Below are 23,374 nucleotides of genomic sequence, written 5' to 3'. Positions count from 1 at the left end.
ACAATTATCACTTTAATATGAAGTACAGTAAAAAGAGGTTTTTCTTTATTTCACGTTTTTTATTTTTCCACCTGATGACACAGTAAATGTAATACAATGTGTTCAATATCTCACCATGTTCAATGTATAATACAGTATAATACTCAACTGTTGCAGGTCATGCTAATGAAATTTATTATCACATCAATAAGAGTTAATAATGTATAATAAAATATAATCATGTTATTCTCTTTGCTCTACAATCCCTCTAACTCACTCTGTTTGGAAGGGACTCAAGTGCTTCCTCTCGTGGCAAGCCTCAAACCCCGGATCCGCGACAATATTCAAATATATCTCACTGTTACTTTGTTCATAGTGAAATAAACGATTTCTCAATTATTGTTGTGAGATCATGTCTCCATAAATGTTGTTTTGTAATTTGCTACATCATCATTCAGCAAAGTATGAGCGATTAGGATTAAAATAACAGCATGGCTTCTACAATAATAAGCTTCTGATTCAATTGCAATGCCAGATCTCCAATTTTAAACTTTAACAGTTTCATACTTGTGGTGCAAAACAGGTGCCATGCTTTTCCTCAAAGTATTGCGAGCAAATCAAATGTAGATAGCAGAACAACAGGATGGAATTTTATAATCAGTGCAAGGGAATTCCAGGAAAGATTAAAAGGAAAAGTATCTGGAAAATCTTTCTTTCTTGAAACTTCCTGCATATAATGTTAGATAGTTATCTCCATAATAGAGAAAACAAAATTATCTCATTTGTGGATCCAAACCACAGCTGCTCCTCCTCATTACATTACCTCATCTGTAATGTGATGATGTATTCAAAACGTCAACGAATATTGGGATATCTTCTTCTCTTCCCCTATCAGTTTGCTTCTTGATAGAAATAAGACATTTTACAATGCTCTATGATTTATTTTTTGGTGAGTAAAAATTGATAATTTCCCACAGATACACTTGACCAGTGATGTCATATAATTGATAAAGGAATTAGAAAGATTCTTCAGACTCGGTTTGTGTGATTCATCTCGTGAAATGCTCACATTAATTTCTGTTCATTTGCTAATTATAAAATTTATATCTCATCATCTAATTTTTGATCGACAGATGTGTAAGAGAGACCCCCAAATTTGTGTTGTTGTTTTGGAAATCCTCCATCCAAAGCTGAAGATTAAAAAACTTTTTAATCTTTCTTATCATGCTGTGTGGAGTGTTTCATAAGCTGTTTCTTTTCCCGATGAAATCCCACATAAAGTTTCATAAGTTGTTTCTTTTCCAGATGAAGCACCACGTAAAGTTTCATAAGTTGTTTCATTTCCAGATGAAGTACCATGTAAAGTTTCATAAGTTGTTTCTCGACCTGGAAGTTCCTGTTCAAAAAAATAGAATAGAAATTAACAGGGATATGAATGTTTTAAAACAAGAATGCAAGTCCTCAAAGGCTCAGCCCCGAACCACTCCTTAAAAAATAGGACCACCTGTCCTGAAGCCCACCTAGATCAGGAGCAACAGTCCCCCAAGACCCCCCATAAAGCCTGAATGTTTAAATCCCATGAACAAACTTTGGAACATCAAGGGTGATGAAGGTTGTGGTCAAGTCTCATCAAAATCGTGCGTGTAGTTTACCTATTTTAGGTAACCTATGCAGTGTAGTGCCTATGTGGTCAATACACCTTCATTAGGCATCAGATGTGAAGCTTGTGGCTAAGTTTCATCAAAATCCCAAAATGGGATTTAGGTAACGGTGATGGTAAAGTGTATATTGGTTTTGTACACATCGTCAAGGCTCGTGGAAGAGATACAACACAGAATGGATCAGGATGCAACATAACAAAAGGAACAGCTGGATGAGAAGAAGCCAACAGCAGGGAAGACGGAGAAAATGGACAGAGACGGACAAATATCGGATGTGGTAATGATGAACTGTAGGGGAGAATGCAAGGGATGGACAATATGGATACAGAAGCCAATTTTAGAAGGGGTGGGGGATGGTTTAATGGGTGGAGAAAATATCATGGTATTGGATTTGACATGGTGGTGAGGAGCTGTCTTGAAGACCTGGAGGAAAGAATGTGATTTAAGAGAATGTGGAAGTTGGTTCCATGAACAGGAAAGAAGAGGAAAAAATGAGTGGAGGTAAGCATGGTTCTACATTTTGGCAGTTTCACGAGAAGGGGTTGGTGGTGGACTCCACTGCCTCCACAAAGAGTTGTACTCACAGCTACAGAAAATAAGATCTAGTTGGTGGAGATCATCTGTCAAAATCTGAAGGAGAGAGGGGAGCAGTTCACGAGTAATTATAATAAATTGTTGTGACAAGGCACAACAACATCCCTGTACAGATCCAGAAGGGAGATTTGACAGATCGCAATGATCTAAGGATATCACACGAGGAGGCAGATGTCATCATAATTCATCAAATGGTTCATTTGATGCTGAGAGGGGCAAATCCCATACAAGTCATCTGTGATGATACTGACGTTGTCATCCTGCTGGTGCATTGCTATTTTACTTTGCAACTGATTTGTAGTGTAACAACCTTTGGAAGCATTACCATCAATATCAAAGCAACATCGGAGAAGCACGCTCATGCAGCTTCACTACTCTTGCATGCACATGCATTCACAGGTTGTGATATAGTGCAATATCTGTTTGGAATTGGCAAGGGTACTGCCATAAATGATAAAGACACCAAAAGCTGGAAAGAAATTGGAATATATTGGCAAACTTGATGTCAACGTGGTTGATGTCTTGGATGAAGCAACATCTTTTATTACCTCCACCACCAAAGATGAAGGAGGTTGTTTTCACCCCTTTCTGTCTGTCTGTCTGTTTTTTATTTTGTGTGCAGAATACTTCAAAAAGTTGTGGACGGATTTGGATGAAATTTGGTAGAGAGGTTAGGTGTTTGGCAAGGACGAACTGGTTAGATTTTGGTGAAGATCCTGGTCCGGATCCGGCTACTCTAATATATTTATTTGCTTCTTCACCATTGAGAGATAGGGCCAAAAACTATATTTTGCACGACGTCTCAAAAAGTTGTGGATGTATTCAAACAATACTTAGTGGACACGTTGGGTGTGTCGCAAGGAAGAATTTATTCAATTTTGGTGAAGACCCGAATCCAGATCTGGATACGAGATTTTTTTAATTTTTAAAGTGATTCTTCACTTTTGAGAGATGAGGCCAAAAATTGTATTTCAAAAAATTCTTGGCCCCGATATCTTCGCCTGGATCAATCATTGTATCTTCCCCAATCATTGTGTGAAATATGAAAGAAATGTGTTCAGTAATTCTGGAATAGAGACTGCAGATGGACAGATGGACGGACAAAATCCCAAATACAATCCCCCAGCAGGGCAGACATCCAACTGGAGGCTAAAAACCAGAGTTTGCACTTTCCACAAACTATCATAGAACAAGTAACAAAATTTCACCATTTTTACCAACTTTGCTCCACGAGAAACACCGGCTCCCTTCGGGAGCATCTCACAGGGGTGGGGGTGGGGGGGGGGTAAGTAGTGGAGAAGAGGGGTAAATTGTTTTTTGTGTCATGGCTAATAATCCTCACCTGCACTGTGGCACATGTACAGGAAAAAATCGTAAGTCGTGTCCTTGTACGCATTACCTGACCACAGGTACTATCAACTCATGGATGCAAAATTTGGGGAAGTGATTTTCAATGTACTTACACCTACACACAAAGTGCAGAGAATTACCTTATTTAATATACAGGTATTGGGTGGGATTCGTCTTTCTTTCACACAAAAGATATGATTCTCCATCGCAAGTTATAATCTCAAAAGGACAAAGTATGGAGAAACAAAATAAACCAATCTGGGGTTGTTCGTTCTTCCTCTTTTCGGCAAATACTACAATTTAATGATTATATGAATGAATGTTTCCTGAACAGGCCAAACCACTCGTCACACTCCTGTTAATCAGAATATTTTTTACGGTTGTGGAGGTAGATGGAGGAATTTCATAGGAAAGTTAAGATTGAAGAGAGTTGTTTGGTCCGTGGCCATGTAGGAGACATCTCAATGTAATTAAGGAAGGAAACTGTGAGCTTAAGTGTTTGGTGTCACCACATTAAGAATAAGTTCCCCCAGTATGTGATTGCCCCCCTGGAACCTATTCCTACGTTTCTGCATTTACAAGCGAGCCAAACGTGCCGAGCAGGCCGAAGCCCCACCTCCAAAGGTGACGGTGGGCGAAGTCACGCCCCGAGGCTGATGATTGATGGATGTGATATAAGAAGCAAGCCAAACGTGCCGAGCAGGTCGAAACCCCACCTCTAAGTGTGAAGGTGGGCGAAGTCACGCCCCGAGGCTGATGATTGATGGACGTGATGTAAGAAGCTAGCCAAACGTGCCGAGCAGGCAGAAGCCCCACCTATAAGTGTGAAGGTGGGCAAAGTCATGCCCCCAAGGCTGATGATTGATGGGCGTGATGTTAAAACTAGCCAAATGTGCCGAGCAAGCTTCCCGGGTTTCGTGCGAGCAAGCCGGAGGAGGTAACGGGGGTTCGGTGTGATGTCAGTTAGAATCGCGAGAGATTGGGAGCGCACACACGAGGTCAGTGTGAAGAGGGCTTGAGTGCAGAGTAAAGGACGCACACAGTCGAGAGACGAGAATGTAGCTCGGAGATGGCGTGAAAGATCAGGGCATGACGAAATGGCTGTCCTTCGATGCATGAAGAAGACGGCATGATTATTGTATGAGTGCTGACGTGATTTTGGCTCACGTGGTGAAGCAAGACGATGGATGGCCTTTGGCTCTTGCTTGGGTCATGAGGAACGGACCCCGAGCCTCGGGTGTGTACCCGAAGGGGACGGCAGCCATTCTGTAAAGAGTGTATCGAAAGGTGCGGATAGACAAAGCAGCTGCACGGGGTCTCTGAGCCTTGGTGTTGAATACCACTCGTGAATTGCCTGACGAACGTTCCCACTGAGAGAGAGAGAGAGAGAGAGAGAGAGAGAGAGAGAGAGAGAGAGAGAGAGAGAGAGAGAGAGAGAGTGAGAGAGAGAGAGAGAGAGAGAGAGAGAGAGAGAGAGAGAGAGAGAGAGAGAGAGAGAGAGAGAGAGAGAGAGAGAGAGAGAGAGAGAGAGAGAGAGAGAGAGAGAGAGAGAGAGAGAGAGAGAGAGAGAGAGAGAGAGAGAGAGAGAGAGAGAGAGAGAGAGAGAGAGAGAGAGAGAGAGAGAGAGAGAGAGAGAGAGAGAGAGAGAGAGAGAGAGAGAGAGAGAGAGAGAGAGAGAGAGAGAGAGAGAGAGAGAGAGAGAGAGAGAGAGAGAGAGAGAGAGAGAGAGAGAGAGAGAGAGAGAGAGAGAGAGAGAGAGAGAGAGAGAGAGAGAGAGAGAGAGAGAGAGAGAGAGAGAGAGAGAGAGAGAGAGAGAGAGAGAGAGAGAGAGAGAGAGAGAGAGAGAGAGAGAGAGAGAGAGAGAGAGAGAGAGAGAGAGAGAGAGAGAGAGAGAGAGAGAGAGAGAGAGAGAGAGAGAGGCGCCATTTTTCACGCGTTGACAAGTGCAAATTGAAGCGCCTCGATTCCAAGTTCCATAAGGACCTTCTCTGGACGAAGCTAAGTACCAGAATAAAGGGAGGATTTGCTTTGCCTTTGTTTCGTTTTTCCTTTGTCTGTATTTAAGTCTTTGTGTAGAGGTGCCTCGACTTAGACTTTAATTTACCCCACGTGTTGTTATATTCTGATTATTGTCCTTTGTAAATATGTCTATTTTCATTAAGTTTGTTCATTTTAAGTGGCTGTGTTGGTGTATTTGTCGTGGGGTTCGAGTATACACCCCCCCCTGTGCATCCATTTCTGTGCCCCCGTCGCACCGCCATTGCGGCCCACCCTTCCCACGTGCATGATGATAATCAAGTATCAATATGTCTGTCTCCTAATAAGGAAAAACCGCTCGACCATCCAGGCTGGCGGTGTTGACTGCCCGTCACCACGAATTGGATCAGGGGGTTTAACCTTGGCCGCCAGCACCGCAACAATATTCATGATATTACAGCACATCTAAATAACGAAATACATCATAATACAGAGAAAGAGAAATAAAGAGTAAACATGGTTTGGTGAATTTCCTCGGTGTGTTGGAGGTTCATCAGGAGCACATAATGTGATCAAAATAAATGGGAAAAGGATTAACTTTGGTGCAAAAATGAACTGAGATCATATTGTTGGGTAGTCGCTGCGAGACCACCCTTATTCTCAGTTTTTCTGTCTGTCTGTATGTTTGTTTGTATGTAATGGACAGCTCTGGAGGCCAGAGGAGTCAACCGATTTTGATGAAACTTGACAGGTAGGTTCATACCAGGATCTAGTTGTATGCTTTTGAGCAGCGTTGCTATGGACGCCACCGTTGCTATGGACGCCACCGTTGAACGCAACGGAACTTTGAAATTTTTGAAAAATCCTAAAAAAAAAAAAATTCGAAAATCAAAAATCGGCTTCCAGGCTTTTATGCGCACTATAATCACCCTCTTTGTCAAAAAATTTCAGCCCAATCCGTCAAAAACTGTATGACTAGTATGCAATTATGTCGCGACCACCCATGTCGCCTACCGGCCTGTCTGTTGATTCACTAAGCCTGGTGTTTGCCTAACGGTTCAGGTGGCTGGCTGAAGATCTTCGGCTCTTGAGTTTGAGCCCCTGTCGTTTCGATAAATAACGATCGGTGGGATGATTCAGCCTGTCAGCCTTCTGAGGTTGGCAAAACTAGTACCAGCTTACTAGAAACGGGGCACTGCATCAGCGGCACAGCCGTGATCCCAGCAATGATGCAACCAGCACCCACAGGCTGCAGACGAAATAATAAGTTGATTCACTGACTTACTGATCACAGACAGCCTCGAAGATTATCTTTATATCAGAGAGGATTAGAAGATGATAAAGAGTATCAGAAGAGAGTCACACTGGAGGAACCAACCAGTGTTGTTGGTGAACTTGTGGACACCTTACAGGTAGTCGAACTCGGCTTATCTTCAGACCCTAAAAAAAACAGGTAAATTTGTCAATGTTGTTGAAATGAAATGATAAATTGTGACAATTATAATAAAACGAGGAATAATAGTACCCATCCCCAATGACAGGAAAAGCTGGCAAAAGGACCCGTCCCCGGTGATGGGAAAAGTTTACTTCGAGCCAAAACTCTGACACTTTTTCTTCCCACCACAAAATGGTGGTGCAATATCAGGTGGCAAAGGTTGGATTCTCCTATGAATGGATGAGGTGTGTGTGTGTGTGTGTGTGTGTGTGTGTGTGTGTGTGTGTGTGTGTGTGTGTGTGTGTGTGTGTGTGTGTGTGTGTGTGTGTGTGTGTGTGTGTGTGTGTGTGTGTGTGTGTGTGTGTCATGTATTTTTGTGGAGTTCTGCTGGAGGTAGAACTTTTTGAGATATGCTGCACACAAACAGATAGACAGATAGACAGACAGACAGAAAGAAAGGGGTGAAAACATAACCTCCTTCACCTTCACTGGTGGAGGTAACAAGAAAGAGCAATCAGAGATTGTAGACCCTCATTAGGACTTTTGTGCAGCAAATGAATGAAATTACACACAAAATGAAATGTCGATTGCAAATGATAGGTCTAAATTCTCTCGTTGCAAAGGCGAAATTGTCTCAAGTGTCTGTAGGGTCTTAAACGGTTGAAAGGGTCTAAAGGATGTCTTTAAGCTCTAAAGGGTTGGAATTGTCTGAAGGGGACTAAAGGGTCTTAAAACATTTAAAAAGAGTCTAAAGGTTCAAGATATAATATGACAGGATATTGAAAGGTATGAAGGTCCAAAGTGTCCAAGAGGATCGAAAGGGTCTTAGAGTTTGGAAGGTTCTAAAAGGTGTACCGAGGGTCTTAGGGGTATTCAGGTCTTCAGGTCTTAAAAGTTCTTCGGGGTCTTAATAATTTTAGGGGGTCTTAGGGTATTTGTGGTTCTTCAGGTCTTCATGGTCTCACTGGGACTCAGGGTCTTAAAAGGTCTAATGTAATGAATACACATACTGCACTCACGTTCTGTGTGGACAAACAAACAAGAAACGTCGTGCAGAGCACAATACTTGCAAAGTCCACCCCTCTCCAACGGTTGTCATAGATACATCAAATTGTCCATTTGATGAAGTTTAAAATTGACAATCTTAGTCAAAGCTCAGGTCAATCGGATGAAAATTGATTATTTTTCAGATTGAAATTTATTATTTTATAATTTTGACCTTGAGTTGACCTTTGACCTCTTGACCTAAAAATAGTCGGTTTCCAAATTCAGTGATGGACGATGCAATTCCTGTTTAACTTTGAAGTTAATATGATGTAAATTGACGATTTTTCAGATAAAATTTGATGATTATATAAGTTTGACCTTGAGTTGACCTTTGACCTCAAATATTTGGCTTCCGAATGCAGTGATGCAATATGCAAATCCTGTTCAAATTTCAAGTCAATCGGATGAAAAGTGATTTTAGAAATTTGACCTCAAGATGACCTTTGACCTTTCACCTCAAAAGTTGAGACTACTTTTCCGACTTGGTAAAGTTTGACGATGATCCGTTTAGAATTCTGACCTGTAGGCAATAAACAGACAGACAGACAGACAGAAGAACAAGCCGGTAGGCGGACATGGGTAGTCAATCAAATCGAATTTAGTCGTTTTTCAGCTGGTACTAGACAACAAAAGCGTCCATAGCAAGCTCGATCTGGAGACCATTTGGTTGTGATTTTTCAGTTTCAGGGCTGCCGTTTGGAAACTATAAGAGATAGAACCTGATGCGATGGGCCCGTTCGATGGAGAATGACCTGAGGATTAAGCACAAGAAAATTCATGATTCTAGCTTCAAGGGTTAATGCTGCAGATTGTTTTCTATTTAAAATACCCCCACATTTAGAGGTTTTTCGGCCGTTGCTAGGCAACGGAGGGGTCAATAGCAACGTTTCTTTCTCACACATAACTAGGACATACCATGAACTTACCATACCAGTTTCATGTATGTCTCACTCATAGTCTCTGATATAAAGAACTTCGTTTTTTTTATTGTTTTCGACCAGGGTTCATTCAAAGTCTATCTTCTCCGACAGTTTTCATAGGATCCGACTGGAAATTTTTGACAATATGGCTGAGTCTACTGCCCACAGTCGCTCATGGTCCGATTTTTGATTTTCGAAAAAATAAATTTTTTAGGATTTTTCAAAATTTCAAAGGTCCGTTACTAGGCAACGGATGGGTCCATAGCAACGGTTCTCATTTGCACACAACTAGGTTCTCATTTGGACACAACTAGGTCATGGAATGAACCTACCAACCAAGTTTCATCGAAATCGCCATTGTATTAACGGAGCAGTGGACCGAACAGACAGACAGACAGACAGACAGACAGACAGACAGACAGACAAACATATCGACAGAAATACTGCTAATAATGGTAGACTAGATGGACTACCCAACAAAATCGACTGACCAATGGACTTGAAAAATCTTCGATTTTGCAAGTAACAAACAGACAGAGAGGGTGAAAACATTAACCTCCTTCACCTTCGATGGCGGAGGTAATGATAACATTGTGACAAACCATATATTAATTAATGCTAATAATATTAACAATAATAGTAGTGGTAGTATCATTTGGCAATAACAACGAACGTAGTGTTGCGGTTCTGCGAAGCCGGCACGCTCCCTTGGCGATGGCATACAAAATGGAGCGGTCTGCAGACAGTTATTTAATTGCAGAAATGTACAAGGGCTTGGAAGCAGGGCAGCTTTTAGACATTATAGAACAAGGGCTATATTTCCTGAAAATATCTGCTGTTCTAACTTTGCTCCAATCGGTTCTGACCACGTCCTTGTCAAAGTGAACATCTCTCTGGCTGTTATCAGAGAACCACCTCACCGCCGTCGAGTCTGGCATTGCACTCAGGCCGACGGTCAGGGTCTCCAAGCAGCCATCAAAATTATAGACTGGTCTCCTATCGCTACTTTCTCCAACATCAACTCATCCTGGGAAATCCTTCAAAGAAACTTGCTCTCCCTCATGCACAGATTTATCCCCTCTCGTCTTCAGTTGTCCTCCCCTTCCTCCCACCCTTAGTTCACTGAAGCTTGTGGTGAGGCAGTTGTCCTGAAACAACTTGCCTTTGCCTCATGGAAAGCAAACCCAACTGAGGGAAATCTCAGTTCCTTCCATAAAGCTCGTAACAAGTGTGTATCTACCCTCAGGAGAGCCAGAAATCAACATCTTTGGAAGCTCAAGTCTCATCTCTCAAACCTCTCTCCCTCCTCCAAATCCTGGTGGTGTCTAATCAAGTCTGTTTCTGGTGTATGTTCCCCCTCCATCCCCCACCTTACCTCAAATGGCCGTGCTGCTGTTACCACACATGAAAAGGCTGAATGCCTAAACTCGGTGTTTGGATCAAAATCTTGTGTCCAAAACCCATCACTTTCTCTACCCACCTTATCCAGTCGCACCCAACTGTCCCTGGACTCTGTGTCCTTTTCCTCTGACAAGGTGGAGAGCTTGCTGTGAAACCTCGACTCAGGTTCTGCAACCGGTCCAGACGGCATCAGCCCACGTGTCTGAAAAACCTGATCCTCTGCTCTTGCTCACCCTCTCTCTGTTCTATTCACCCTCTCATTTGCTCAAGGTCATCTGGCATCTGCTTGAAAATCAGCAGACATTACTGCTCTGCACAAAAAGGTGCTAAAACAGATCCCTGCAACTTCAGACCAATCAGCCTTCACCAATCATCAGCAAGGTTATGGAATCCATCATCGCTGATGACATTAAATCCTTCCTCTTCTCCAATGGGCTGATTTCTGATCATCAATTTGGTTTCAGGCCAGGTCACTCTACCCCTGGATATGCTGCTTCTGCTCTCTCAACAATGGATGAATGTCCTCAATGCCGGACATGAAATCACAGCCATATCCCAAGACATATCGCGTTCTTTTGACACGGTCCGGCACCCTGCCCTGCTCACCAAACTCTCTTCCCATGGTATCCAAGGCAATTTCCACTCATGGTTCGCAGACTTCCTCTCCTGTCGCAATCAACATGTGGCCCGAAATGGAGTTCTTTCATCCCCCCTTCCTGTCCAGGATGGAGTTCCTCAAGGTAACGTTCTGGGCCCTGTTCTTTTTCTGGTTTTCATCAATGATCTCTCCGATTCTCTGGAAAATACTCTTTATCTCTTTGCTGATGACTCCACCCTCTGCCGTACCATCTGTCATCTCTCAGACCGGCAAGTAGCAGCTTCTTCGCTCACTGCAGATCTGGATAAAATCACAAACTGGTCCAACACGTGGAACATGTCTTTCAATCCGGACAAATCTCACAATCTCACAATATCTCTCCAAAAGGACCGTTTGGAATACCCCCCCCCCCCATGCACTTTCTCAACAATCCTTTGGAGGAAGTCCTTTATTTCAAGCTTCTGGGTCTCACTATCTGCCATGATCTTTCCTGGGAAAGCCACATTTTAACCTGACCTCCAACGCCAGTCGCCGACTGGGAATCCTCCTTCGTGCAAAGTCCTTCCTCGGCCCACCTGAGCTCCTGACCACATACAAAGGTTTCACCCACAGCCTGATGGAGTACTGCTCTCCCCTCTGGGCTGGTTCTCCTGCCTCCCACCTTTCTCGGCTTCACGCTGTGGAAACCAAGGAATTTAGGACCATTGGCATCTCCCGCGATGAGAGTGAGTCTTTGGGCCTCTCACTAAATCACCGCAGGCAGGTTGGTGGTCTTTCTGTCTTCTTCCATCTCTTCTCCGGTCTCGCCCCCCCGCCCCCCGCTTTGTCTGCGATTTGTCCCCACCATATTTCTGCAGGGTGCTCAAGGTCTGCCAAAAAACCCCTTCTGGTAAAACTACCAAATCACGAATCACTGCTCACCTTCACTCTTTCATTCCTCTCTTTTCCCACCTTTGGAATAAACTCCCTCACTCTGTTCAATCCCATTCTTCCCTCCAGGCCTTCGAAACAGCTGTTCACCACCACCGCTTATCATCCCCCATACAAATCCTTGATCTTTTCTACCCCCGTTAATCCACCCCAAATCCACCTCCTTCAAATTCCCTGCTTTCCTTCCTGAAAGTCCCTGTAATTAGTGTGGCAACTTAGCATAACAATTGTGCATTCAGCGAGGAAAGCACCAAATTTGGCACACTAGTAGCCTATCATATTATGAACAGATTTGGATATTGGGCCATCTCAAAATTTTTGATGGCAGTGGAAAATGGCTGCCACAGCCATCAGCGGCTGAATTTGAGATGGCCCAATATCCAAATCTGTTGATAGCGAACGCAGTGAGCTTCATACTTAACACGTTCACATGAGAGAATAGGAAACAACAAAACAACAAAACAACAACAACAAAACAACAAAAACAACAACAACAACAACAACACAATACCCCTGGCTATTTCGATCCGTGTCGTTATCTATGACCTTTTGCTTCCGGTTGTTGTTAAATGCTGTGCGGTGTATAAACACGATTGGGTTTTACTTCTATCTTGTGAATATTACTTAACGCGTGCACATGAGAGAATAGGAAACAACAAAAACAACACAATACCCTGCCAATTGTGAATCCGTGTCGTTGGCTATGACCCTTTTGCACTTTGCAACACGTTAGTTGAAAGTACTACTACTACTACTACCAACATCGACATGACTAAATTCGCTCGAACTACTACTACTACTACTACTAACATCGACATCACTAAATTCTCTCGAACTACTACTACTACTACTACTACTACTACTACTACTACTACTACTACTACTACTACTACTACTACCAACATCGACATTACTGAATTCTCTCAAACTACTACTGCTACTGCTACTGCTACTGACATTGACATCTACTCAACATGGAGTCTGGAACACTGACGGGTTCCTCTTGTGAAGCCCATTTGTATATACCTATTCCCCTAAACGCTGCCAATACGCCATTATACGGTAGCTGTAAGTTAGAAACACGTTCAGTAAGTTCTGTGGTCGTCCGGAAGACGTCAATCTAATTCGTCTACATATGCCAATGTGCGTTTGAGATGCGTTACACATAGGTTCAAAGCACGCTACACATAGGTTCAAAGCACGCTACTAATAGGTTCAAAGCACGTTACTCGTAGGTGAAAAATTCAGTTTCGGGTATGCTAAGCATTACCTCGACGTGTTTCGACTTATGAGTAACTTACAAGTAACGTGTGGCCGACGTGTGTAAACGATCGCGGAGCGTGCTGAGAACTTATGCCAGCGTATGCGGAACTTGTGAGCCATACGTCGAGTACGTCGTAAAATGTTCAGCATGCTTGAAATTTCACGACGTACTAGACGTACCACGTAATATGCCAGCGTACTTGATTGTTTTTCAGCGTGCTCCTAACATATAGACAACTTACCCATACTGTATTCGACATGTCCCAGCGTTTTAGACACATTTTTCATAGGTCGGCATACGCTGGCTAAATCGTCAAGGTGTGACTGCGATGTTGACACTTCCAATTTTCAGGCGGTTATGATTTAAATCGGCGTGCGGCAGGTTTTTAACAGGCTACGCCACGAGTTCGTCGGCGATACGTGCAGCGCGCTATGCGTAAGTTAAACTATCGTTGGGCATAGGTTGTGAACGCCGACAACAGGCTAAGCATTCGTTTGGTATAAGTTATCTTTAACACAACGAAACGTTCTGTGCCCGTTACTAATACGTTATGCATACGACCAACACATTATGAATACAACCAAAACTTAAAAAAAACCTCAAAACTTCAGCGTACGCCAACGTTTTACATACATTTTTATACGTTGCCATTCCTGGCTAAAACGTCAAGGTGTGACAGCGCCCTAAAGTCAGAAGCGAATGTAAGAATAATTCTACGTTCACTTCTTGGCTTTGCCTATTCCATATTAATATGTTAGGCTACGAGTGTGCCAAATTTGGTGCTTTCCTCACAAAATGCACAATTGTTATGCTAAGTTGCCCCACTATATGGCAAACAGTCGTTTGCAGAATAGCATTTACGAGTCTCTTACTCGTAAGAATGGGGTAATAGTTAGTCCACCCGACGGGGTTCAGGTCGAGGACTTCGTGATGGTCTTGGGTAAACTCGTTGGTTTTGAAAATGTGTTCGCAGCTTCAAAGATGAACCAACGAGTTGTTGTTTTTCTTTCCGAGGAGCGCTGTGTCGCTCAGGCGGTTGAAACCGGTTTGTCTTTACCGCCAGATATTTTCGTTAACGTTACTATGTTGGACTCACCGGCGGTGAAAATCGCTTTATCTAATTTACCGCCTTTTGTTAAAAGCGAACAGATCTTGTCCGTTCTGGGACAATTCGGCACGGTGGTGTCAAAAATCTCCATGATTCGCTTTCATTTGCGTTCGGATTCTTCAGTCCGCCATATTATGACCTTCCGGCGGCACTGTTACATGGTGTTAAATAAACAACGCTCAATCGCTCAATGACTCTGCGACATTAGTAGTTGAAAATCGAAATTACCGAATGTACATTGCAACACAGACAATGACGTGTTTCACTTGTGGTGCCTTCGGACATTTAAAAGGTGCTTGTCCGGAGTGTATATCCGGTGGCACATCTAGACAGTGAGGAAGAAACGCCGATTCTAGTGGCACATCCAGACAGTCAGGAAGAAACGCCGATTCTAGTGGCACATCTAGATAGTGAGGAAGAAACGCCGATTCTAGTGGCACATCCAGACAGTCAGGAAGAAACGCCGATTCTAGTGGCACATCTAGATAGTGAGGAAGAAACGCTGATTCTTGTGGCACATCTAGACGGACGGAACCAGATGCCGATACTGTATTAGTAATAATAATGGCGCGTCGGGGACGGCAGATCAGCCTTCATTTTCGAGCGCGGAAATCAACAATTCTCCCGCTGATGACGCGGGTTTTATCACCGTGTCCTCCAAGAGGAGTTATAAAAGAGGAAGCGGAAGTGAGGACACACAGGCGAGCTGTTCGAAAAAGATAGCACCGTCGAATGAACGTAATGTTTTTTTTTTTTTTTTTTTTTTTTTTTCTTTAGAAACAGAAGCTCCCGCAGCTGGTCTTCTGCTGCAGAATAGGTTCAGTGTGTTTGCTGAAACGAAGGAAGACCCTTCCGTTCATCCCTCTCATGAACAAGGACCGAGCGCAACGCCCCGAGATGTTGTGGTCACCACTCCGGTCACTGAAACTAAAACCATAAACCTGCTCTCGTCCCGCGCCCTGCTGACGACGAAGTGTCTGAGGTAATGGAGGCACAAGACGTGGCAGGCCCAGAGGGAGAGTGCGAAGCCTCCGATATAAAAACGGTAATCCCTGTTACGGTTTTAAAACTCCCGCTGTGCAAACAGCTACACTTTTAGTAGAAGACGATATTCCTGTTGTAAGAGCATCGGCTTCGGTGTGTGAGGAGAAAATAAAGGCCACTCGGATTATGACTCAGATGGGGCCTCGTCACTTGCCTCTAGTGCTGGTAGCGAAGTCTGGAATGACCCAGCAATAGCCAAGGAACTGGAGGGTGATGATGATGATGATGTATCGCCCATGGAAATCCTAAAGTTTCTTGAGGACATTTTTCGAAAGAAAAACGTTAAAATTATAACCTTCTTCCCAAACCTGTCTGGCTTTATAAACTCCTCAAAACGTCTCCTCCTTCATGCTGAACAACTTGGTGTGACTGAGTCACAAGTTTTTCGCCTTAGGAAGTGTGTATTGAAAGCTCGGAAAGAGCTACAAGCGCAACCCAACTTTCCTTTACCTGACAAACCTTCCCTACCTCCACGATGACCTTCTCTATTGTAACCTTAAATATAAATGGGGGACGTTCACCCCTGCGTAAAGCTCAGGTAAAGTTGCTTGTCGAGCAAAAACATTTTGATGTTGTTCTTTTGCAAGAGACAAGATGTAGCTTTTCGTGCTCGAGCGAATGGACTCGCATCATGAAAGGACAATGGCTCTTTAGTAGCTTGACCTGTCCTAGTGCTGGAGTGGCTTTTTACTTAAATCCTTCTTTCTGTCCTGAAAATGTCACTTTTAAGGAGTTTACTAAAGGGCATTTAGCTTCAGTTAATTTCCTTTATAATGGTTATAAACACACTTTAATAAATGTATATTCACCTTGTATGAGAATGGAAAGAATCTAATTTTTCACACAATTAGAAATGTTCCTCACACACCTTGATTTTGATGGTCTTGTTTATTTGTGTGGGGACTTTAATTGCACATTGTATCCACCCTTGACCGTAATGGAGAAGAGCCCCACCCATCAAGTACAACACCCTTAAAGAGAACATTGTCTAAATTCTCCCTTATGGATGTATGGAGACTCCAGAACCCATCTGCACGGCAATACACGTGGTGCCTATGTGCAAATGGCCGGCTATCTCTTGCAAGGCGAGACAGATTTTACATTAATAATGACTCTTTAAATGTCATAGACCATGTTGACACCACTCCAAGTGGTTTTTCGGACCACCACATGGTTGTTCTTCATATACTTTCCCCGGCTCGAAATCATGGCACTGCCCATTGGACCTTCAATGCGAGTCTTCTGCAAGATGACACGTTTTCTGTCGCCTTTCGAACCTTTTGGGGAGTTTTTCTACTACGGAAGCCTTCCTACTCCTGCCTCACACAATGGTGGGACAATGCGAAGACCCATATTAGAACCTTTTGTCAGCAATATTGCTCCTTTTGTACAAAGAACGAATCCACGCTGCAATCTCTAATTGCCAAATAAATATTGTCTCTCCAGTCGAGCCTTCCAACTCCCAGTGCTGAAAGGACGGTTTCTCTACTAGCAACGAAGAAAGCCTTCCTTGCTCAACTCTGTGCAAAACAAGTCAGAGGGGCTCTAATAAGGCTGCGAATGGAGAACTACGGCTCTATTGATACTCCTTCCAAATTTTTCTTTGCTTTGGAAGCGCAAAAAAAGAGAAACCAGCAAATAACTTCGCTGCAGGCACCAGGAGGCCGAACAACACACGATCCAAAAGAAATCAGAAGCTTGACGAAACAATACTTCTCTGACTTGCATTGTGCCAGAAACACGAAAGAAGACATGATTAGTTCCTTAACCACTTCTTTGCCCACCTTGTCCGAATCTGCATGTCAACAACTTGACAAGGAAGTGACTGTTGACGAACTTTTTACAGCTTTGCAAACTTTGCCCACAGGTAAAGCTTCTGGACTTGATGGAATCCCTGCAGAGTTCTACAAAGCCTTCTGGGATTTGTTGGGACCCGAGTTGCTTGACCTCTTAATTGATAGCCTACAATTAGGCTTGCTACCACTCAGCTGTCGCAGGGCTATACTTGCTCTCATACCGAAGAAAGGAGACCTCCAGCAACTTAAATATTGGCATCCCATTTCGCTCCTCTGCACGGACTACAAAATCTTCTCAAAAGTTCTTGCCAACCGCCTCAAACCTCTGATTGGGGAGATTGTACACCCCGATCAATCTTATTGCATCCCTAAAAGGACAATACATGATCGCATTTTTATTGTACGTGACATGATCGATATTTGTATTGCTGAACATAGGAATGTTGGTCTAGTGTTTTTAGACCAAGAAAAAGCTTTCGACACGATTTATCATTCTTATCTCTTTGCAGTTTTACGGGGGTTTGGTTTTAAGGAAAATTTTATTTGTTATATTAAACTATTGTACAATAATATTTTTAGCTTGCTCAAAGTAAATAACATCTTAAGTCAGCCTTTCCCTGTCACCAGGGGTATTCGTCAAGGGTGCCCCCTGTCTGGCCTTCTATACTCCCTATCAATTGAACCTTTACTACATCGTTTACGTACGCGGCTGCAAGGGTTTAATCCTCTGCCGTTAGAAAATCCCGTACAGACCATTGCTTATGCGGATGATCTCTGCGCAATTGTGCACTCAGATGACGATGCTCGTGCTTTGGTTGAGTCTGTCAAGGAATTTAGCTTGGCAAGCTCGACTAAAGTTAATTTGGAAAAGAGCAAAGCTTTTTACTTAGGTCCACGGAATGAAACCCCCTCCAACCCTACCAGAGCAGCTTGAATGGACCAATGAAGGAATACGCTACCTCGGTGTCTTTCTTGGAACTCAAGATTTTATTTCAAAAAACTGGGAATCGCTGATTACTAAAAGTGAGCAGCGGTTGATAAAATGGAGGGATTATTGAGGCAGCTTTCCTACCGGAGTCGTACTCTGGTCATTAATAATCTTGCGGCATCAATGCTATGGCATGTTTTCAAGGCACTGCAGGCCCCAGTTTTTATCCTTAAAAAACTTCAAAGCTTTTTTTAGATTTTTTCTAGGGGGGGGGGAGCACTGGCTCCGGCCAGGAATACTAAGCCTGCCGACTGCAGAAGGTGGACAGGGGCTAATAGATGTGACGAGCAAAGTGATGGCTTTTTGCCTCCTTTCAGTACAAAGGCTTCTATACTCTGACGTCCGATGGAAAGCCTTTGCCCATTGCTTGCTTAAGCAAGCTGGGAAACTAGGCTATGGTGATGAGCTTTTTCTTCTTGATACGAAGCACGTGGATATGACATCGATCCCTCTGTTTTACCGAAGCATGCTGGAAGCGTGGCAGGCTGTTTCTTTTCGCCGTGATACCAGTGCTTACTCCCTTCAGATGTTTTTAAATGAACCAATATTTTTTAATTCTTTTTTTGATGGGGTCTGTAGTGACAGATCTTTCATGCAAAAGTTTATTGATGTCGGCGTTACCAGAGTAAAACACCTCAGGAACCCCCTTGTACATAGATGGAAGCCAGCTGCTGACATTGCCGTGGCCACCAGTGTGAGGTCCATCAGAGGTATTGGCAGAATTTTCTCTGTGATTTTACGGACTTTTAAGCAAACTGGGTTAAAACAGACATAGAAGATTCCCTCAATTTATCCCAATGTCCTTTTCCAAATCTTTTAATTTTATTTAAAAGCTTTAGGTTTTTTAAGCAGATGGAGAAATCCTCAGTGTACAATCTATCTGTTCTCACCCTTTTTCCTGGCAAACCCGCAGAGCCACAAGCTCATTGGCGAGCGCTGCTTCAAGCTAACGTTTCCACAACAATTAAATGGCAGGTGATGTTTAAAGAACTGATTGCACTGAACAACAAAATTTTTTTACTGGAGATGTGTAAAGTGATTTAGACTAATTTGGGTACGCTGATTTCAAAAATCATAACCGTTTTGCTGTATCACGTCAGGATTTTCAGTTACAGAAATATTCCCATTGCCTAGAAGTCAGGATTTCAATGAAATTTACAAAAATTCATTTATTCATTTATTTCATCATGAATGCTTCAAAATTATAGAAATTACAGAAAAACTCCACTAGAATGTAATTAAAAATGCTTTAGGCATTTGGCTTTGCGTTTGTGCTGCTCTGTGTCAGTTTCACGATGCAGGAACCAGCAGAAATCGCCCATCATGTTCGGGTTGTGCCGCCCTTGGTAACGCGTCTCCATGAGTGAAATGTCTTGGTGGAATCGCTCGCCGTGCTCGTCCGAGACTGCTCCCAAGTTGTCAGGGAAGAAGTTCAGGTGCTGGTGTAGGAAATGGATTTTCAGGGACATCCTGGAGCCAAGTTTCCTGAAGGACTCCAGCAGCTGCTGCACTATTTCTTCATAGTTGTCCGCGTGCTCGTTCCCCAAGAAGTTGTCCGTCACAGCTTTGAAGCTCCTCCACGCTGCCAGCTCTTTGGGGTTTAGAGTTGTCGGAAAAGTTTCGTCCTTCATAATCTGTCGGATTTGCGGTCCAACAAAGACACCAGCTTTGATCTTGGCCTCCGACAAGGTGTTGCCAAACTTTTCCTTGAGGTATAAAAACCCACGCCCATTCAGATCCATTGCCCGTACAAAACTTTTCAACAAGCCGAGCTTTATGTGGAGTGGTGGAAGGAAAACCTTGGCTGGGTCGACAAGGGCGACATGCTTCACGTTGTGTCGACCAGGTACATGCTCTTTTCGCTCTTCCCAATCTTTCTTCGTCCAGTGATTCTTGTCGTCTCTGCTATCCCAGAGACAAAGGAAGCACATGTATTCCGTGTAGCCTGACTGCAGCCCTAACAACAGCGCCACCACTTTCAAGTCTCCGCAGATGTGCCAGTTGAAGTCATTGTACTTGATGGAATCAAGCAGCTGCCGCATCGTCTCATAGGTCTCTGTCATGCCGAACGCGTGAGCCAGTGGGACTGATGGTTTCTCGTTGCCATTGTGGAGCAAAACAGCCTTCAAGCTGTTCTTCCCCGAGTCGATGAAGAGGCGCCAGTCTGCAGGATCGTGATCACACCCAAGTTCTTTCAACAGACCGTTGATGTCACTGCAGAATGTCATCGTGTCTTCCATCTCAAAGAACTCAGCCATGTCTCTGTGACGTGCTCTGAACAAGGATATCTTGGTGTTAGGTTCAAGTAGATTCCACTGCTGCAGCCTTGATCCAAGCAGCTCTGCCTTCGCCTTTGACAGCGAGAGATCTCTTACAAGATCATTTAAGTCTCCCTGGTTCAGAAGGTGTGATTCTTGAGTGTCGGGTTCAAAGGTTCATCATCACCATCCTCTTCACCATGGCTTACAGCTATGTTCTGATCAGCTGGAGGTGTTGGAACAGGGTTCTCGTCATCATGAGGCACAGGTTTACGAGCAGAGACGCAGTCAGCGTACTTGATGTGACCTTTATTCTTCTTGTTGAAGCCGGCGATGCTTGTGCAGCAGAAATAACAATCATCATGATGATTCTGCGGCTCACGCCATATCATGGGCACCGCAAATGGCATGCTCGCGCGCTTGCCCACCAACCACTGAGTCAAGGTTGTGTGACAGCTTGTGCAGCAGATGTGTGGTGCCCAGCTCTGTTCTTGGTCCCCCACCTTACACCCGAAGTAGTGAAAGTAGGCGGCCTTCATTTTCACTGCTGTAGATATACTTCGCTGTTGATCTTTTTTGGTATACCGACCACAGACATAACAGAAGTTGTCAGGATGATTGGTACAGGAACGCCTACTCATCTTTATCTGAAAGAAAGAAATATAACACAAGTTAACAACAATTGTACGAAATAGACATGTTAAAGACATATGTAAATTTCATTGAAATCCTGACTTCTAGGCAATGGGAATATTTCTGTTCCTGAAAATCCTGACGTGATACAGCAAAACGGTTATGATTTTTGAAATCAGCGTACTCAAATTAGTCTTAATCACTTTACACATCTCCAGTAAAAAAAAAAATTTGAAATTTGTTGTTCAGTGTAATCAGACATGAGATCAGGGCCGTCACTCTGGACATATCTCACGCTTTTGATGCAGTCTGGCATTCTGCCTTACTCTCCAAACTCTCTGCCTGTGAAGGCCAACTCCATACATGACTTCATGACTTCCTCCTCTCTCGTAACCTTTGTGAGGCATTCAGTGGAATCTTTTCATCTCATCACCCTGTTAAGACTGGAATGCCCAAGGCATTGGGCTGAGTTCTATTCCTGATCTTCAACAATGATCTCGCTGACCCTGGAAAATCCTCTTTATTGATTTGCTGATGAGTCCACCCTCTGCCGTGACATCAATTATCCTTCAGGAAGGCAGGCTGCAGCATCTGCCCTCTCTTCAGGCCTTGGAAAAAAATGACAACCTGGCGAAAGACTTGGAATGTCTTTCAATCCTAACAAATCTCATGCTCTTATTTTATTTCTCTCCAAAATTATAGTCTGACAAACCACACCTCTTGTCCCACCTCCCCCCCCCCCCCCAATCTACTTTCTTGCCAATCCTCTTCAGGAAGTTCATTCAATCAAGCTCCTGGGCTTCACTATCAGCAATGATATTTTTTGGGCAAACCACATTTCAAAGTTGGCCTCGGAAGCCATTCTCCGAATGACCACACTCCGTCATACAAAGTCCTTCCTTGGCACACCTGAACTCGAATCCACCTCCAAGGTCTTCATGAGCAGCTTGGTGGAGGACTTCTCTCTATCCTCTGGGCTGGTTCCCATCTCACATCTCACCCTGCTTGATGCTGTGCAAACCAAGGCCTTCAAGATCATTGGAATTTCCGTCACTGAACTTGAGTCGAGGACGAACCCATGGCTGTCAATTCACTGCCGCAGACAGGTCAATGGTTTCTCTGTCTTTGACCACCTCATTTCCAGGATTGCACCTTCTGATCTTTCTGTGCTTTGTCACCCCCAGGTTTCTGCAGAGCTCACAGGGTCCACTATCAACCCCCTTCTTGTGAAACTACCGAAATCCAGGTCACTGCACGCCTCCAATCATTTGTTCCTCTTTTTTTCTTGCCGAAAGAATCAACTTCCACATCCTGTTCAATCGCATTCTTCCCTCCAGGTCTTCAAGACAGCTGTTCATTACCATCTCAGATCGTCACCATTTGAACAACATGATCTTTTCTGCCCTTGTTAACCCCGCCCAAATCCGTCCTCTGTTAAATTTTTCAGTCTTCCCTCCTGGGAGTTTTCTTCTGTGTCCATCTTGTCCATGCCATGCATGTTTTGCTTCCTGTTTTAGTCTGTGAAGAGCAGTGTGGCAGCTCTTCCACGAGCCTCGACTGTGTGTACAAAAAAGACCCTTCAAACAGCGAAGACACTTTCAGATCCCTCAAACCTCAAAGATTCTTCAGCTCCTCTACATCACGAAACACAGCCTCACTACGACCGCCCTTCATCAGGAGAAGTGCGTCCATTCCACAAGGCTATTCATGTTCATTGAAAATGTAGTTTGAGCACTCCTCCTGTAACCGCTCACCAGAGATAGGTGACTTTCCTCAAATTACATTGTGAATGTCTTCCTGATCAAATTTTGTGCAAAATTTACAGAAACAGGGGTATTGAAATTGAAAAATACTTTCAGGAATCATCGAGGATTCAACAAAAGTCGAAAAGCAAATAAATAACACAATCACGACACAGAAACAAAACACTGAAATGAAGTAGAATTTTCTGAAAAAATTGGTGAATTTGGTAATGCGGTGACACCGGCATTGCTAACACAGCAACTCCAACTATGATATGATTATTCTCTGAAGGTAAAACGAAGTTATTCCAAAATTAATCATAATTATGTAAAATGGGAAGAGGAAAATAAAGAGGAAGCTTGGCAAAATGAAAACATCATTCAATGTACACACGAACTTGAAAGCTCACCTGCAGGGACAACTTGCACCTTATTCTGGGGATCAACTCTCAGCTCATTCCCCATGTTTCTCAACCTCGACATTGTCATTGTCAAAAGTCACAGTCACATTCAACATCCTCACAATCACAGGACAAAAACACTTCATGTTTCCCTCTGGGAACCTCAAAAAAAAGGAAAATTAAATAATTAAAACAAATAATTGTGATAGAAAAATATTGGGAAAAAAAAATAACTGAAAATTGGTAAA

At 43.4% G+C, this 23,374-nt stretch overlaps 2 protein-coding genes and 1 long non-coding RNA gene across 4 annotated transcripts in view; 1 reads left to right on the top strand and 2 right to left on the bottom strand.

The window, feature by feature from the left end:
* Nucleotides 1-23,374, top strand: part of LOC147034088 (hepatitis A virus cellular receptor 2 homolog) — a 244,515-nt gene that overhangs the window by 156,846 nt on the left and 64,295 nt on the right. The gene's annotated exons all lie outside the window — the stretch shown is intronic.
* Nucleotides 871-14,508, bottom strand: LOC147034090 (uncharacterized). Its single transcript, XR_015056768.1, has 3 exons — nt 14,029-14,508; nt 6,940-7,001; nt 871-1,375 (listed from the first exon to the last, which is right to left on the bottom strand). It is a non-coding gene; the product is annotated as an uncharacterized LOC147034090 (long non-coding RNA).
* The window catches only part of LOC147034089 (uncharacterized), a 4,654-nt gene continuing 3,095 nt past the window's right edge, over nt 21,816-23,374 (bottom strand). The window contains exon 2 of the mRNA XM_085886101.1: nt 21,816-23,374. This exon is cut by the window's right edge and continues 339 nt beyond it. The gene's annotated coding sequence lies outside the window, so the exon portion shown is untranslated.

This window comes from Eptatretus burgeri, chromosome 1 (assembly GCF_056783735.1).
Source record: "Eptatretus burgeri isolate ZD-2024b chromosome 1, Ebu_testis_v1, whole genome shotgun sequence".
NCBI classification, from domain to species: Eukaryota; Metazoa; Chordata; class Myxini; order Myxiniformes; family Myxinidae; genus Eptatretus; species Eptatretus burgeri.
This window is presented reverse-complemented; position numbering and strand designations above follow the sequence as displayed.